General features: G+C 42.6%; 1 protein-coding gene and 1 pseudogene across 1 annotated transcript in view; one reads left to right on the forward strand and one right to left on the reverse strand.

Moving 5' to 3' along the window:
• FLI1 (Fli-1 proto-oncogene, ETS transcription factor) overlaps positions 1–16,291 on the reverse strand; it is a 782,157-nt gene that overhangs the window by 393,562 nt on the left and 372,304 nt on the right. The gene's annotated exons all lie outside the window — the stretch shown is intronic.
• On the forward strand, positions 15,570–15,748 carry LOC121935823 (annotated as a pseudogene).

Here is a 16,291-nt window from a genome sequence, read left to right on the forward strand (position 1 = left end):
AAATCAGGATAAAACTGGGGAGAAGGAGGCAGAGTTGTAGATGAAGGGCTGTTTGGCTTAAACACTGGGGCTCTTGCACTTTACTCTCTTGTTCTGTCATTATAGCTGGCGGATATCTCCTGTATATTTTGTTAAACTTTTCATTAGCAATACCGTTCTTTCATAAGGATTTTTGTGGTCTTTTCCTCCCCATTCATTCCCAAGACGTTTTAAAGGAAGGGTTTTATTCCAGCATTGGAATTAATCATTGCCTACTGCAACATGTGTTCTTCCAGATATCATCGGACTGCAGCTCCCATCGTCTCCCATGCTGGCTTGGACAGATGAGAGCTGCAGTACACAGCACATGGAGGGTGACAACTTGATCACTCCAGTTTAATTCCTTACTAGTAAGGTAATGCAGCCATCCATCATTTATTGATCATTTGTGCTCCAACTCAAGGGCTCATATCCCATTGTAAACCTCAACTAGAGGAGCTATGCTGAATTGATGCAATCTTGGGAAGTCAACTCTGGTGTAAATTCCATTCATTCAGTAGGTATACCCCAGCTGGGCTAACCATTGCTACGTTTATGCCGCTGCAGAGAATTACATCGTAACTACATGTAGTGGGATAATTATATATGAAAAGAATATTATTTTGACTGTATCCTGAATTGGGCATACAGTTCCTTTCAATGCTATGAATCTGAGATCATCCCCTTTGAGAGGAAAAATAGGAAAAACCAAGTAGAGATAATGACTTTCTCAGGGCTGTTGGAAAAGCTGATGCTGAGTCAGGATTTGACATTAGAATCCTAAACCATTACGTGCCTGAATTCCAATGTATAAAATCCCACTGCCTTCCAGGGTAGGGGAAAAAAAAGCCTTTTGAAAATGTATCCTTGGAAAACACGTTCTTAATGGTTATTTTCCTTCAAGTCATTTTTGACTTAAAATGACCATAAGTGAGAACCTGTTATGGGGTTTTCTTGGCAACATTTGTTCAGAGGTGATTTGCTTTTCCCTTCATCAGAGACTGAGAGAGTGTAACTTGTCCAATGTCACCAAGGCTGAGTAGGGATTTGAACCTTGTTCTCCCAGAGTCCTAAATTGAGCACGCAACCCACTATACCCAACTGGCTTTCCTTTGTAGAATTTCCCTATCAAATAGCTTTAAAGAACATGATAAATATCCAAGACCTTGATACTGAAGAGAGATAGATCATGTGCCTTTCTTTCCTCACTGCATTTTTGTTAAAATTCCCAATTTGTAGATTGAGTGTTAATTGAATTAGTATAGAATCATAGACTCATAGAGTTGGAAGAGACCATAAGGGCCATCCAGTCCAACCCCATTCTACCATGCAGGAACTCTCAGTCAAAGCATCCCTGACAGATGGCCATCTAGCCTCTGCTTAAAGACCTCCAAAGAAGGAGACTCCACTGCACTCCGAGGAAGGAGTGTGTTCCACTGTCAAACAGCCCTTTCTGTCAGGAAGTTCCTCCTAATGTCGAGGTGGAATCACTTTTCCTGCAGCTTGCATCCATTGCTCTGTGTCCTGTTCTCTGGAGCAGCAGAAAACAAGCTTGCTCCCTCCTCAATATGACATCCCTTCAAATACTTAAACAAGGCTACCATATTACCTCTTAACCTTCTCTTCTCCAAGCTAAACATCTCCAGCTCCCTAAGTTGTTCCTCATAGGGCATGGTTTCCAGACCCTTCATTTTAGTCGCCCACCTTTGGACACGATCCAGTTTCTCAATGTCTTTTTTGAATTGTGCTCAGAACTGAACACAGTACATTCCAGGTGGGGCTTGACCAAAGCAGAATAGAGTGGCACTACTACTTCCCTTGATCTAGACACTATACTTCTATTGATGCAGCCTAACATCGCATTGGCCTTTTTAGCTGCAGCATCACACTGTTGACTCATGTTCATCTTGTGGTCTACTTGGATTCCTAGATCCCTTTCGCACATAGTTTCATTCAGCCAGGTAGGAAGGAAAGCCACTGCCAGTTCTCACAGAGGCAGCAGGATCTTGGCATATATGTGGCACAGTGTGCCAAGTATTCCCTTTAGAGCAAAACTGAAGATGTTGTGCCTGTGACCTTAAAGCAATAATGTCCATACATTTGATTTATTTTTTAAAAGTTTAATTATGTTAAATCATTTCAGTAGTGCATAATTAGGAGAGGGGGAAATTCCTGAATCACTTGAAGTGTCAGGACAAAATGAAACAGAGCAGCTCTGAGACAGTGCTTCTGGTATGAAAAACGGGGCTAAAAGGAGGAAACAGGATTATTATCCTAGGTCTCTCTCTTCCCAGCAGCAGGTTTAAATCTGGGCTGCACCTTTTAGGCTGTAGGCCTGGAATGCTCCTCAAAACCCAAACAACTATCTCTTGGGGGAAAGGATTTTCTCACCAAGATCTCTCTTTAATATGGCAGTTGGTATATGTCAGGATTGTTACACAGTGGATATGGGGGTGCATCCCAATCTTTGCCAATTCTAAAATGGTAAAGTCTAGACCGAGGTTTAATGGATCTGCTATGGGTAATGAGAAGTAGGCCATTGACAATGCTGTCCAGTGTATTCTAAGAGGAGTAGTGTTTCAAAGTACAAATTCATAAGTAGTATTTCAAAAATGGACTGCCAAAATGCAGGAATTAACAACAAAGTCACAGTGGCCTGTTTTGCCTCTGCCTGTTTTGATCCTGGAGAGGCAATATCTGTTAGGAAATTGATTAATGACAGCCCAACAGTCCCACTTTGGAAGAGCCATTTCTAATTAATACTCTTGTCAACCCACTTTTCAGCTGCTTTAAAAAAGTCTCAGTTTTCTTTCCTCCTTTGTCTTCAGCTTACTTCTATTTCTGCAAACTAAACTCAAAGTGAAAAAATAGTGCTCACTCAACTCAGAGGGAGAGAGGACAGAATCTTGCCTTTCCCAGCAGGCTCTGGCAAAAGCAAATTGCTGCAGCTTCTTGTAGCTTACGCAGTCTTTCTCATTAATAACTTTTGCCATCTTGACCACACTATGATGTTGCTCAGCCACATATGTCACAGTTTTCACCTGTGCAGTGTTGGAGGTATTGTACAGTTTTGCAAAATACTGCATACCATTTGGGTATATGAGTGTATTCTTCACCCAGAATCAAAAAACGCTGATGGTGCAAAACGGCCACAGTGAGGAAGAAGGGCAGGATTCCCGGTATGCCAAACCTTGCTTCCTGTGATATGACTATGTAACTAGGATGCAGTGGTTGTTGGTATGATTTTAATTGTCATGGCTACCCAAGCATGTGCATTCATAAATTCACACAGACAGAGAAGCACACACACATGGTCTTTGGATCTTAATTTGTCAGAGATTCTTGACTCCAGTAAAGTTCCCAAAGATCCTGGGGGTTATCAGGTTTTAAAATTAAATCCCCATAAGTTTTTTTGACATAGATAAATGTGTTAAGTAAATTTCTCCAATCTGGTGTCTAGCAGATGGGAATTATATTTCAACACATTTAAAGAACACCAGTTTGGAGAAGGCTACCATCCACCGTATTTGGCTACCAGTTTCCAAACACTTAATAGCTTCCATTCAAGTCGACATAGCTGACTGAAGATCTTGGTCTTGCTTGGAGGAAGATAGACTCAGTATTTCATGGGAATATGTAGAAGGAAGATTTTGAGCCAAGGACATTGATGGCGAGTGTAGTTGGAGAGGAGGGGGATATAATGGAACCAGAACCTCTGGTTCTGTTACATTTTATTCCATAAGAAAGAAAGGAGGGCATGAGTAGAAGATGAGAAAAATGAAAGGTTAGTGAAGGTAAGGAAAAGCTGCATTCATATTTTTTTAAAAGGACTGTCTTTCTAACACTGTATGCTATGAATGCTTTAGCATTCGGTAACATTCTCTCTAAGAAAAGAGGATAAATACCTATGGCCACCCAGCAACCAACCAGAAAGTAAAATAGAGATAGTACTGACATGAAGCTGTGAAAACAAAGGCATTATATTTCTAGCTTCCAGAGCTATTTCAGGCTTTTCATATTCCCGTAGCTAAACATCAAGTAAGTACCCATCCAAATTATCTTTGGGTCCTCTAGTTTTTCAAACAGATGCTAAAACAATCTGCTTATCATATGAATTACTCAAATGTCAACTGAAAGATAAAAAGCTCATAGTGAAGCTTTTGACGGTTAAAATTGTATTGGTGGCTCGGAGTTCATTTCAGAGCTTCAGAAGACATCATAAGCGTACATCACAAAGTGGCATAACAATGTACTTCTCAAAGCAGAGGTGATACCAACAAAAGATCCTAGTTTTCAAGGCTTTATGTAACAAAATCAGAATATTTTCCTATGACCTGAAATTTTCAGTCAGGAATTTCTAAGAAAAGGATACCCATTTAAACAGTGGGATCCTTTGTGTGTCTGATCAAATGTCAGTTGAATTCAGTGATACCATTCAGAATCCTTGGGTTGGGAGAGCAACATTCCCACCGCACCCCAATTATAACAGGGGTTGTACCTTTCCATTACCAAAATTCATGTCACAGTAGCAAAAATCTCAGCAAAAATGGTGGGCAGGGACACATTCTCTATTCCACAGCTGAATCATGGTCACAATTCTATTGGCTAACCAGGTTTGAGTTTCCTGCATACCAGGTTGTCCAGCAGAATTACTGGGATGGTTGAGAGACCCAGGGAGGGGAAGATACAACCAGCCTGCATAGTGTCCATCTCTGGTTTGTAGAATCTAATTCTCTGAATATCAGTTTAGGGCAAGTTGTTATAAGGTTTCATGTCCTCAAGACTATAATACCTATACCATCGCATCACCTAACTTTGTCAAACAGATCCATATCAATCCTTGTTTACGCTGATGATGTTGTGCATATGTCACTCACTAGAATAGGTCTAAACAGAGCCTTTGCAAACCATTGTAAGAAAGACTCACTAAAAATTAACTATAGCAAAACTAAAATAATGGTTTTCTCAAAAAGGCGATTACATTATAAATGGTCATAACTGTTTCTGTCCAATCACTGTCTCCTGTTGTACCCACAACCTGTTGAGATTAAGCATTCAGGACATGTCTGTCCTTTTGATGAAGTGCAACTTCTCCACTCAGGTGCCTTTATGAAGGTGTGGCAAATGTGATGGCTGCAAAGTTTTGCTTTGATGTCTGCCAAACTGTCATGAACTGTGTTGCCATCTTGTCTCCGCTTTTGCTGTTTTAGGCCAGGCTTTTAAAATGTAGCCCTACCCAGTTACCATCAGAATTGCTGTTTGTGGTGGGAGAGTTGTTGTTGTGTGATTGTAGGCAGAACATATACTTTGTATGTAGCGAGTCCCCCCATTCGATCTTGGACATCTTCACTTAAAAAGATCTCAAATAGAAGAGTTGGGAATGGTGTCTGTCTGTTGCAGCCCTAGAGAGGCATTGCCTGTTAGGAAACTGTTAGTGAGGTAGATGAGTCAGTATCTTTTCTCCTTCCACTTTCCTCTGTTGTCCCTTCCATCAGTTGTTGCAAACTGCGTTCAAAGTGCAAAAGTATTTATTTGTTCAAGGCAGCAGGAAGAGGCAGTGTCTTACACTTCCCAGTAGACTGAGGCAAAAGCAAACTACCACAGCCTCTCTTAGCTTATATGTTCTTCTTCACTGATACTTTTTGCCAACAGGCCACAATATGATGTTACATGGCCACATGCATCCAAGTTTTCACCTGTAAAATGTGGGAAGGGGAGCATGAGCTCAGTATAAAGTAATTCCATATGTTTATCTGAAGCAAATAAGAATCATCTTTTGGGCACAGTGTTATGCCTTGGTTAGACGACTTGCTTTGCTTTTTGTGTTTGGACTCCTATTCAAAGCTGATTTTGGCCAGTTTTAAAATGCTTTGAGATGTTTGAAGCGATTGTGTCTGCAAATCACTGGGTTCTGCACCGGTAGCAAAACATAATCTAGATCAGGGGTGGACTAAGTGCAGGTTTTGGCTGTTTTTTGTAGCCCTTGGACCCTCAAGACCTGTTAGACTGCCTCCTTTATATTTAAAATAAAACAAGTGAAATGCCTTTTCTGGAAGCTTCCAGAACCACCAATTCACATTTTAATTGATTGCAGCTCCTCTCCCTTCATGCTTGAGCGTTGCTGTTGTTGTTTTTTAAATACCCATTTCTCAAAACCAGGTGTGAGTTTCTTGCCACATTCTTTTTCTTGGGTTTTCCCAGCATTTTTAGTAGCTCCTGTGGCTCCTGGAAACTCCTAATGGCCCACAGTTGTTCCCTCTTGAGTCTAGACAACGTGGTTTGATCCAAGTGATCACTGGAAGGCAGATCGTTTTTCGCTTCGCAGCAGGGTACTGGAGACTTTTATGAAACTCAATCAAGATTCTGTCCAGATCCATCAAGGTTCATTTAAAAAAGAAGTATTCTCAGGGATCTTGAAGGGCAGTAGAGTGTCATCAGTGCTGCAGTAGAGCATCTGTGGCATTGTCCCTTATTGATGTTTGTGCCTAACTTGCTGCTTGTCTTTGAATACAGTGATGGACAGGCAGCATTGTCTTCACACTGTGTGCCATTATTGCCTACCATTTGTGCCCTTCCTGTTTACCGAACTCACAACCCATGAGTTCTTTGGACTAGATGAAGGTAGAATAGATGTAACAGATATCATATATCAAAAGCTTCCCCCCCTCAAAGTAGGCTCAATTCAGTATGTATCACCACTGTGCTCCCATGGTCATAATGTTTTCCTTTATCTCCTAAATACCTAAAGCCACCAGATCCTGTCTGATCCTGGAAATTAAGCAGGGTCAGCCCTGCTTAATACTTGGATGAGAGAGCATCAATGTATGCCAGGTGCTGTTGGCTAAATTTCAGAGGAAGGAACTGTAAAACCACCTCTGAGTATTCCTTGCCTAAGCAAACTCTGAAATGCATGGGTCAATAGGCGACTTGAAGACACAACACACACACACACACTCCAAAGAGCAGGAGAAATATTCCAAAGCGCTGGGCAATTTAATCTCATCTTCTTTTCTGGGACCTTCAAAAACCTTGCTTTGGAGTGTGAATGAGAGAGTATAAGACTTATATTATTTTTGTGCGTACTTTATCCCATGATTCCAAATTGAGAGGCCTCCAGAGAAGGCTCCGTGATCATTTCACATTTTCTGTCTCATTGTACTTTCTTGCATTATATTTAAGCAGTGACAATACTATCATCATATGACAATCTGCCTTTTACCCCTCGACGTTCTGATTGAACCATTTAGGAATTTGTTGTTATAAACATTCACGGTGGACCTAGGAAACCACAAAGTGTAATTTCTAAGTACTGCCAGAAATATAAGAATACAGACCTGAAAATGAAATTGTATCTTATGAGCACAGCCAACCTAGGCTTTCCGCTGAATGTACAATCCTGTACCAATTCTGACTTCCTTGTGAGTGTACTTTTACGATGCACACGTTTTGTCTCATTCACACGTTACATTTTTACATTGTGCATTTTGAAAAGGAATACTACTAAGAATGCCTTGTGTCAAGCAGCCCTGTGTGGAACTTTTCTAATGAGATGGTTTGCCTTACAAAATATATTAATGTTTCTACAGAATTGCCAGTTTATTTTCTCAGTTCTGCTTCTGATGGACTCTATACAGAGCCAATGAACTATTGTCTCCATTCCAAAGATTTTGAATAGATTATACCCGATTCATACATATATGGTAGGGCGAAAGTATCTCCAGGAATTAACTGCCTCAGCGAAACAAGTTTGTATTGTTTTTGTTTTAAAAAATAAATATATATGAAGTTGTTCCCCCCCCCCCTTTTTTTTGTCTTTGTTTTTATACCTTTTTTAAAAGCTGATAATTTTAGGGGGGGTTGGGGAGATTGTTATATTATGCTGTTCAACTATTTTCCAACTTGTATTTTCATATAATTTATATTTTATAGAACTGAAGAAAACCTTAAAAAGCAAGATTTTTTTTTTAAAAAAAGAACAAAAGCAGGTGCTTTTTGAGACGAAGAAAACCAAACTCGACTGCGACAACATAGAGATGTAGCAATGTCTGTGTTTTATAAAAATAGCAAAACAACAACCCCTCCCACACTGAAGACTTAATAGGGAGCGGAGTTGGTTTTGTTTTAGTTGCTGATGCTGGCACATCATTCTTCTGGAGAGGGTTTTTTGTTTTGTTTTGTTTAAAATAAAAGAAATAAACTGTACCCTAATTTCATATTGTATTTTAAACCATTTGAAATTAAAAAAAATTAAATTGCAAAAACATGGTCTGTCTCTTTGACTCCCACTTTTACTAAAGACAGAACACTGCTGATACACCGTGATGGGACTAGAAGAGTCTTTTTCAGTTCTTGGTCTGAAAAGAAATTCAGGGAGGTGATATCACTGCATTAGGCTTTGAACCAAATTCCATGTTACTTTGGGCACATACAGACAGGCCAAAATAAAGCTGCTTCGGGTCACTTTGGAGGTATGCTGTTTAAATGACGCACACATCTTAAAAAGCCAGAAGCTGCACCAAAGCTGCACTCTAGTCCTTAGGACTTGAGCGTGGCTTTGGCACAGTTTCCAGCTTCATAGGACGCATGCATTATTTAAACAGCATACCTCCAAAGTGACCGAAGCAGCTTTATTTTGACCTGTCTGTACATGCTCTTTGAATGGCTAGTGTATAGATGCACAGGGCCATTCTTACCATTAGGCGTGGGGAAATTGCTGTCTCGATGGACATATAACGGATGGCATGGAAAAGAGAGCATCCTCTGTCTTCCTTCCTCACACTGACCACATCACATCCACCCCTATGCAAGACCCTGGCCCTTGTTGTCTCTTGGAAGAAGCAATTTCCAGTTCTTGTTGTACCTTCATATGGCATCCAGCCTCATTCTTGAATATCTTGGGTTTCTTCCTCTATCTTCCTCCCTCGCATTGACCAAATCACTTCCACAATCATGCAAGAATTGAGAGACTGATTTTAACCAATTTCCACTAAGCCTTTTTATTGCTAGTCAGGAGTTATAGATATTTTTCTCAAGTGCTTTAGCAATAAGTGCCACTCTATTCTGCTTTGGTCAGGCCCCACCTGGAATATTGTGTCCAGTTCTGGGTCCCACAATTCAAAAAGGACATTGAGAAACTGGAGCCATGTATCCAAAGGAGGGCGACTAAAATGTTGAAGGGTCTGGAAACCATGTAGCCCTATGAGGAATGACTTAGGGAGCTGGGGATGTTTAGCCTGGAGAAGAGAAGGTTAAGAAGTGATATGATAGCCTTGTTTAAATATTTGAAGGGATGTCATATTGAAGAAGGAGCAAGCTTGTTTTCTGCTGCTCCAGAGAATAGGACCCGGAACAATGGATTCAAGCTCCAGGAAAAGAGATTCCACCTCAACATTAGGAGGAACTTCCTGACAGTGGAACAAACTCCCTCGGAGTGAAGTAGAGTCTCATTCCTTGGAGGTCTTTAAACAGAGGCTGGATGGCCATCTGTCAGGGATGCTTTGATTGAGAGTTCCTGCATGGCAGAATGGGGTTGGACTGGATGGCCCTTCTTGGGGTCTCTTCCAACTCTGGTTCTATGATTCTAATATTATAATATTTAAGCATTAGGATCATTTTGTTTCAGTGCTGAAATTCCTCTTGATTATGTTGAGTCTGTATCATTGGAACAATAACTGCATTTATTTCATGATGACCATATTTTCTGGCACTCAGGAGCCAATGCAAACACACAAGTAAATACAGATACCTTTCATTTTGCAATGTACTGGATTAATTTGACCAGAGGAGTGGGAATAAGAAGTCCTTGGTAATGGTAGGAGCTCACAGGATGTACTTGGAGATGAAGGAAACATAATGCGGACCCCCCCCCCCCCCATGTTTTTTTGGTTTGTACTGGAACAAAACCTGGAACCTCCAGGGACTTTTACCCATCTGAAAGTGACCTTAGTTCTCTCAAAATCAGTTTTGGAGGAATTGATAGAAGCAGGTTACAGGGAAAGATCACTGGAGATGCAGGAAGATTAAATGCATTCTCTGCTCAGATGTTTCCTGCTTTCCTCTTAAGAAGCATGCATTAGGTTGGGAACGCCATATGTGTCTCATAAAGACATTGGTTCCACCTTAATAACCCCAGATTTCACAACCACTCTTTCCACGTTCTCTAATTGCACAAACAAGACTACCTTCGCCTTCATTTTACAAGAGTGAGTGAGTGACTGAGTTTGAGTGGGCGGATGTCTGTTTAGCTGGTTGTCCCTGCCAAGATATTTGCAAAAGGACTGACCTTCCCAAAAATGGTAAGTGGGCCTTGTAAACAAAATAGGTTGTGAAATAAGCCAGTTTCTGTAAAGCCGTGTCATGTATGCATGGCACAACTCAGTCTCCTCACCTCCTTGATGTATTTCCATCTTGTTTGTCTAGAAGCAGAAATAATTTGGTTGATTCAGCAACACCCATTTTGCACAACCGCTCAGTGTTTATTGCGGGTACTTGAAGCTTTGCTTCTTCAGAGCTGAGCGCATTGCTGCAAACCACATGGTCTGCACACATTTTGGATATTTCAATTGCTTATGAACAGAACAGTACCACAGACAACAACAGCAATTATCAAGCATCAAAGCTGTTGTTAATGGTGATGGAGCAGGCCTCTGTTCTGGACAGATTATTCTTTGTGCTGGAATAATAATTCGATTCCTGTTTTATTCTCTGAAATCCTTGTCTGGACATTTGGATCATTTCACTGGACAAGGGGGGATCTGTTTGCTTTTTTTCCAGGTGACAGCATGGCAACCCTGTGGGTGAAATATCTCCAAGACACTCAATCTTCCACTGCTCTGCTCAAGTGCTTCAGGCACACGCCTTTGGTCTCTTTGATTAAGTTGAACCATCTGGCACGCGATCTTCCTCTATTTTTACTGCCTTCCATCTTTCCTAGCATTACTGTCTTTTCTAATGATTCATTTTTCCTCATGATGTGGCCAACATACGACAACTTCAGTTCAATCATCTTTGGTCCGGTACAGACCGCTGGTTTGCGGCAGCCTGGGACCAATTCTAGGGTTGCGGCGCACGCAGCATCCACATGCTTTGGAACCCTAGAATGTATGGATAGCACCATCTTTACACGGCACTGTCCATACAGGGCATGTGTGCATGCTGCAAGTGCGGGCCACAACTGCACCTCTGGGTGCCACGTTTGCATCCTGGAAGTGTCACAGTGCACCCATGGTGCACTGATGATGGTGTCCCCGCACGGCAAGAAGAACCTGGTTTTTCTCAGTTCTCTTTGGAACAGAGAGATGCTGCACAATTTTAGTGCTGCGGTGTCCTTCGAGAGGAAAACTGGGCGTCTCTTGCCCGCCCCTTTGAGGTGGTCTGGAGAGCCCCTTTGCTTCTTATTCAAAAATGTTCATGAGTGTTACATTACAGCAACATGTATGGGTCAGGGTGTCTAGGGTAGAGGAGATGAAGGTACAAATCCCCATTCATCCACCACCTGACCTTCTGGCCTTGGGGAAAGTCATTGTCTCTTACAAGTCTGTGCACAGATAAAATGAAGGTGGAGAAGAACCATGTATACTGGCTAAGCTGCTTGGAGGCAAGGTGGCATACAAACAGGACAAATATAGTCACTGGGCACACCTCATACCAGACACATAGTGTACACACATATTTTAAGGCATTCATTCTAATTCTAAATAGTTTGGTTCTCCATATCATCTTAGGGAAAAGATCATAATTCAGTTGTAGATGCCATGCAATATATGCAGAAGATGGCATTGTCAGTTTCCAGACTGCCAAGGTATCTTAGGCCTGTTACAGAAGTCCCCAGGACGTACAAAATGGCGGCGCCCTATACACATAGGGGCTGCCATTACGACGTCACGAACACGCCGCCTCCAAACGGGGTGGCGCGGACATGACGTCTGCACCGCGCGAGGGCACATAGAGCGCCCTTTCCGCGGTGCTAGAAGGAGCTCCGAAACGGAGCTCCTTCCGCGATTTGTGCCGCTGGCGCAGCATTTAGACGGCTGCGCCAGCGATGCAAGCGAGAAAGGGGCCGAGTGGCCCTTTCTCCTCCTCCCCGCTGCCGTTGGGTGTCCTTGGGGCATGAAGCCCCAAGGACACCCCTTTCCAGGCCGCAGGGAAGTGGCCTTTTGCCACTTCCCCGCAGCCTGGAAAGCGGTGGATCGGGGCCTCAGAGGCTGCCGCTCTGGCAGCTGAGGATCCGATCCGGCGAGGAAAGGAGCGCCTACAGGCCGCGCCTTAAATAACAAAATGGACAAGATCTCTTTGGAGGCCTTAAAAACAAGTTAAACTGCTGGAAGTTCACATGTGTATCCACATTACACAAGTGTATAGCATGTGGGTGCCACTTTAAGTGCCCTGGCTCTATCCTATAGAATGCGGGGATTTGTAGTTTAATGCTCTCTGACAGAAGCTTCCATTGTTGCACTTCAGAGGACCACACAAAAAAGTCTTAGGAACTCACAAAATTATAAATTCTAAGATTTCATAGGATGGATCCATGGCTGTTAAAGTGTTGAATGCTACAACTATGCAGTGCAGATACAATCCATTGGACAGCATTCATAACATTACAACATGAGAATTCTAAGGTTATGCTGCAAGACTGCACTGTAATCAACAGTCAGGATACATTCTGTTGGTAAGATCATCATAATCAAGTTGATTTTTTAAAAACTGTGGCTTGACAGAATGAACATAAAACTATTTTAATTCCCCCCCCCCAAAAAAAAAAAAATCAGACCACAGTGGTCCAGTATTCTGTTTCCATTTGGATGGGAAAGATAGAACATCCTATGTTCCAATCCCTGGTTGGTCTTGAGGGGAAACATAGGCGTGTTACAGACCGCCCAAAACAGGCGGTCTCGCACCGCTGCCGGTTGCTCCGCGAGGGAGCTGCAGCAGCCAAACCGCGCGGCTCCCTCACGTAGCAAAAAGAAGCCCCCAAATGGCGCTTCTTTCCGCGGCGCACTCGCAGCATCATATGTGCCACGTGACATGCGGATGCAGCGCGTCCGCTATGTAAAGATGGCCTCCCTGTGGAATGTGCACCGCCATTTTGTGCGTGCTCCGCGCGTATTTCTAACCCTAGTACGCACAGAGCGCGTACTTTATGCCCGTGTGTAACAGGCCATAGTCCTCTATTTGAACCACAGGAAGGTTACTGCCTATTAGTACAGTAGAACAAATTGCGCTAGGTAGGCAAATAGTCTGTTTCAGTTTAAGGCAGCTTACCTTGAATTGGCTCCAGATTTAGTCATGCTTACAGTAGCTGCAGTGAAATTTGTGGGTCAGACTTAAACACCATTGATTTCAGCAGGATCGTTCAAAGCATGACTAGCATGAATCCATCCCCAAAACTGCAGAGACAAAGCCTGTTTCTTCACGGAAGGGAAAGGACCCGTATTATCAGGTCTCCCAGGTAGAAGTTCCTATTCTCTTTATCCCCGCCTGTTTTTATCTCTTCCTTAACTTGTTAACAAACTCACAACACACTTCCCGAGACCTTCAAGGATCTCAAACATACCAGCGTCATCTGATAAGATAGAGAAGAGATGGTTAGCCTTTTCAGCGGCCACTTCTGAGCCCTAGTCAGTGGCGACACTTAGATCTGGTTTGTATTTGCTTTCTTTCAGGAAACCTCTCTGTGACCCCAATGACAGGGAGGGTGTTAGGCCAAAGGTGGCTTGATCTTAGAGGATATGGCAGGACAGTTGAGGAAATACGTCTCTTTTATTATATGGAGCTCTTTTGAAAGAATTCTTAAGAGTTATTCCTGAATCCAAATCCTAAATCAAAAGACTTTGCACAATGTAAATCCAACCACTCCCTTAACAATTCCAAAATCTACATTCAAAATAAAAACAGTTCAAACAAATACATGTAAAACCACATGTTTGAATCCCCACTCAGCCATGGAAATCCACTGAGTGACCTTGGGCAAGTCACACTCTCTCAGCCTCAGAGGACAGCAATGGCAACCCCCTCTGAAGAAACTTGCCAAGAAAACCCTATAATAGTTCAGTCTTAGGGTCACCAGAAGTCAGAAATGACTTGAAGGCATGCAACAACAACAACAACAACAACAAATAGCCACAAGCCTACACTGTGAGGCTGCGGAGTAGGCAAAAGTATATTAATCCTAAAATCTCAATTAGAATTAAACTCTAATCACATCTGGGCCAACCCATATCAGAATGAATCAAAACACTTCATCTCACTAGACATTATGTTCTATATGAGCCAGTCAGACTTTGAACTATCACTTTAAAAAAAGCCACTGGTGTAGATTGGCTTTGTCTTTCCTAGAAAGACTGCATCAATATTTCACAATAATTAAGTACGGGAAAATGTAGCAGAGACACATTGTCCTAAAGGTAACCCCACCAAGGTTTCACTCTGGCTCATTCATGGAAGGAGGTGCCAGTTGGATTGCCATTGCCTTGGCCTGCTCTGGAAAGGAAGATCCGGCAACTTTTGCCGATTCCTGTTACTGTGGCAACTCCCTTGCCAAGGTGGAAGTTACTGCCCTTTGTGCGTCAGCTTTGGGGAGGGAGAGAGGGCAGGAGCCTCCCCTGTTGAGAAAAGCCCCAGTTGCTCTTCCAGCTGCAGGTGGTTCCAACAAGGGGTGGATGGCTGGCTGGCTGGCCTGCCGGCCACACATGCCAACTCCCGCTTTCCGAGTCAGCACTTTCCACTCCTCGCACTGTTTTCTTTCCATGCTGGGTTTCTCCTGCTGGGTGAAGGCTTCTGAACAGCATCCAACAGAAACTTTCCAGTCCTCTCCCCCCTCCGCCCCCCTCCATCGCTCTTCTCTGGACTACACTTTGCAGAGAAACTGGCCCTCTATTAAAGCCACCCGCACAATGGGGTACTGTGCCAGGCGGCTCCTTCAAGAGGAACAAAGAGGCTATTAAAAAAACAAAATAAAAATAAAAATTACTTGGTACAGGATACAATTTTGTCTGAACTGAAGGAAACAATGAACAGCTTAGCTTTCTTCAGCCCCAGCTCTTCTTTGCATTTGTCTTCCTGTGTGTGCATGTCTGTGTGTGCCTTCAAGTCTCCTGTTGACTTATGGTGACTCCATGAATGTTATAAGGTTTTCTTAGGCAAGGAACCCTCAGAGGTGGCTTTGCCAGTTCTTCCCTCTGGTATTCACTGCCACTCTCCCATCAAAGTACTAACCAGGGCTGACACTGCTTAACATCCAAGAGACAGGATCAGGTGCCTTTATGGTATTTAGGCAGAAGGAAAGTACAAGGAGAGAGATGTAGGAAATGTGACTGGGGTTTGCTTGCAAAGCCTGGATGGTAGTGTGCAGGGGTGCGAACAGGCTCATATGAAGGAGGAGTGGCAGATTACAAATTTTGAAGGAGCTATTTAAGGTACTATTCCCCAGATAGGTTCAACATCTTGGGTATCTAAAGGTCAGACCTAAATCAAAGTAGATTCATTGCTTCACTGACATGGAAGCAACCAGCTGGCCCTGGATTTGATGCTCTTGCTAGATGGCACAATGAGGCATCAAGTGTATCAAGTGTAGTATCTGTTCTTATCAGTTTAATATCTGATACATCCTTTATTTGAGGACTATATATTAAATGGATTTTTGGAGCTGGGAGATAGAATAGGAGCTTGCTCCGTCTGCTCCACGCATTGACCTGGTATTGCAGTGACTGAAGTTAGAGGCACTGGGCCTTCAGCCCTCATTTGGTTCAAAATAGGAGGTCATGTTACCAACCAGGGCTAGGAAACATCAGGTGCAACCCTTCGTTCTTCAGATCTTCCTTTCTTGTAGATGGCCATGTCCATTTCCCAATGCTTTCATGCAGTCTTTTGCTCCATTCTAAAAGGATACAGTGTCTCTCCTAAAACGTTTATGCAAAAGTCTACATGAAAGCATTGGGAAAGGGACATGGCACCTAACAGAAAGGAAGATCTGAAGGACGAAGGGAATAACAGCTTCAGGCTTAAATATACTGGTATATTAAGTCTCTTGTTTTAACTTGGAGCACCAAAGAACTTCTCTAAAATCAATTAGGTCTCTTGGGTTGAAGAAGACTCTCCAAGCTTCAGGGATCTAGGAGGAGCCATTTTTCTATCCCAAGGACCCTTCCTGATGTGTACCAGCTCCTCAAAAATGAAGCTGGAAATGACTGGAAGGTCACTTGAAGTATTTTTCAAAACAAAGAAAGAAAGAAATGGGTGGGGGCATGTTAAAAAATTATGATTGGGCTATAATAAA

The sequence above is a fragment of the Sceloporus undulatus genome, chromosome 6 (genome assembly GCF_019175285.1).
Source record: "Sceloporus undulatus isolate JIND9_A2432 ecotype Alabama chromosome 6, SceUnd_v1.1, whole genome shotgun sequence".
In the NCBI taxonomy this organism is placed as follows: domain Eukaryota; kingdom Metazoa; phylum Chordata; class Lepidosauria; order Squamata; family Phrynosomatidae; genus Sceloporus; species Sceloporus undulatus.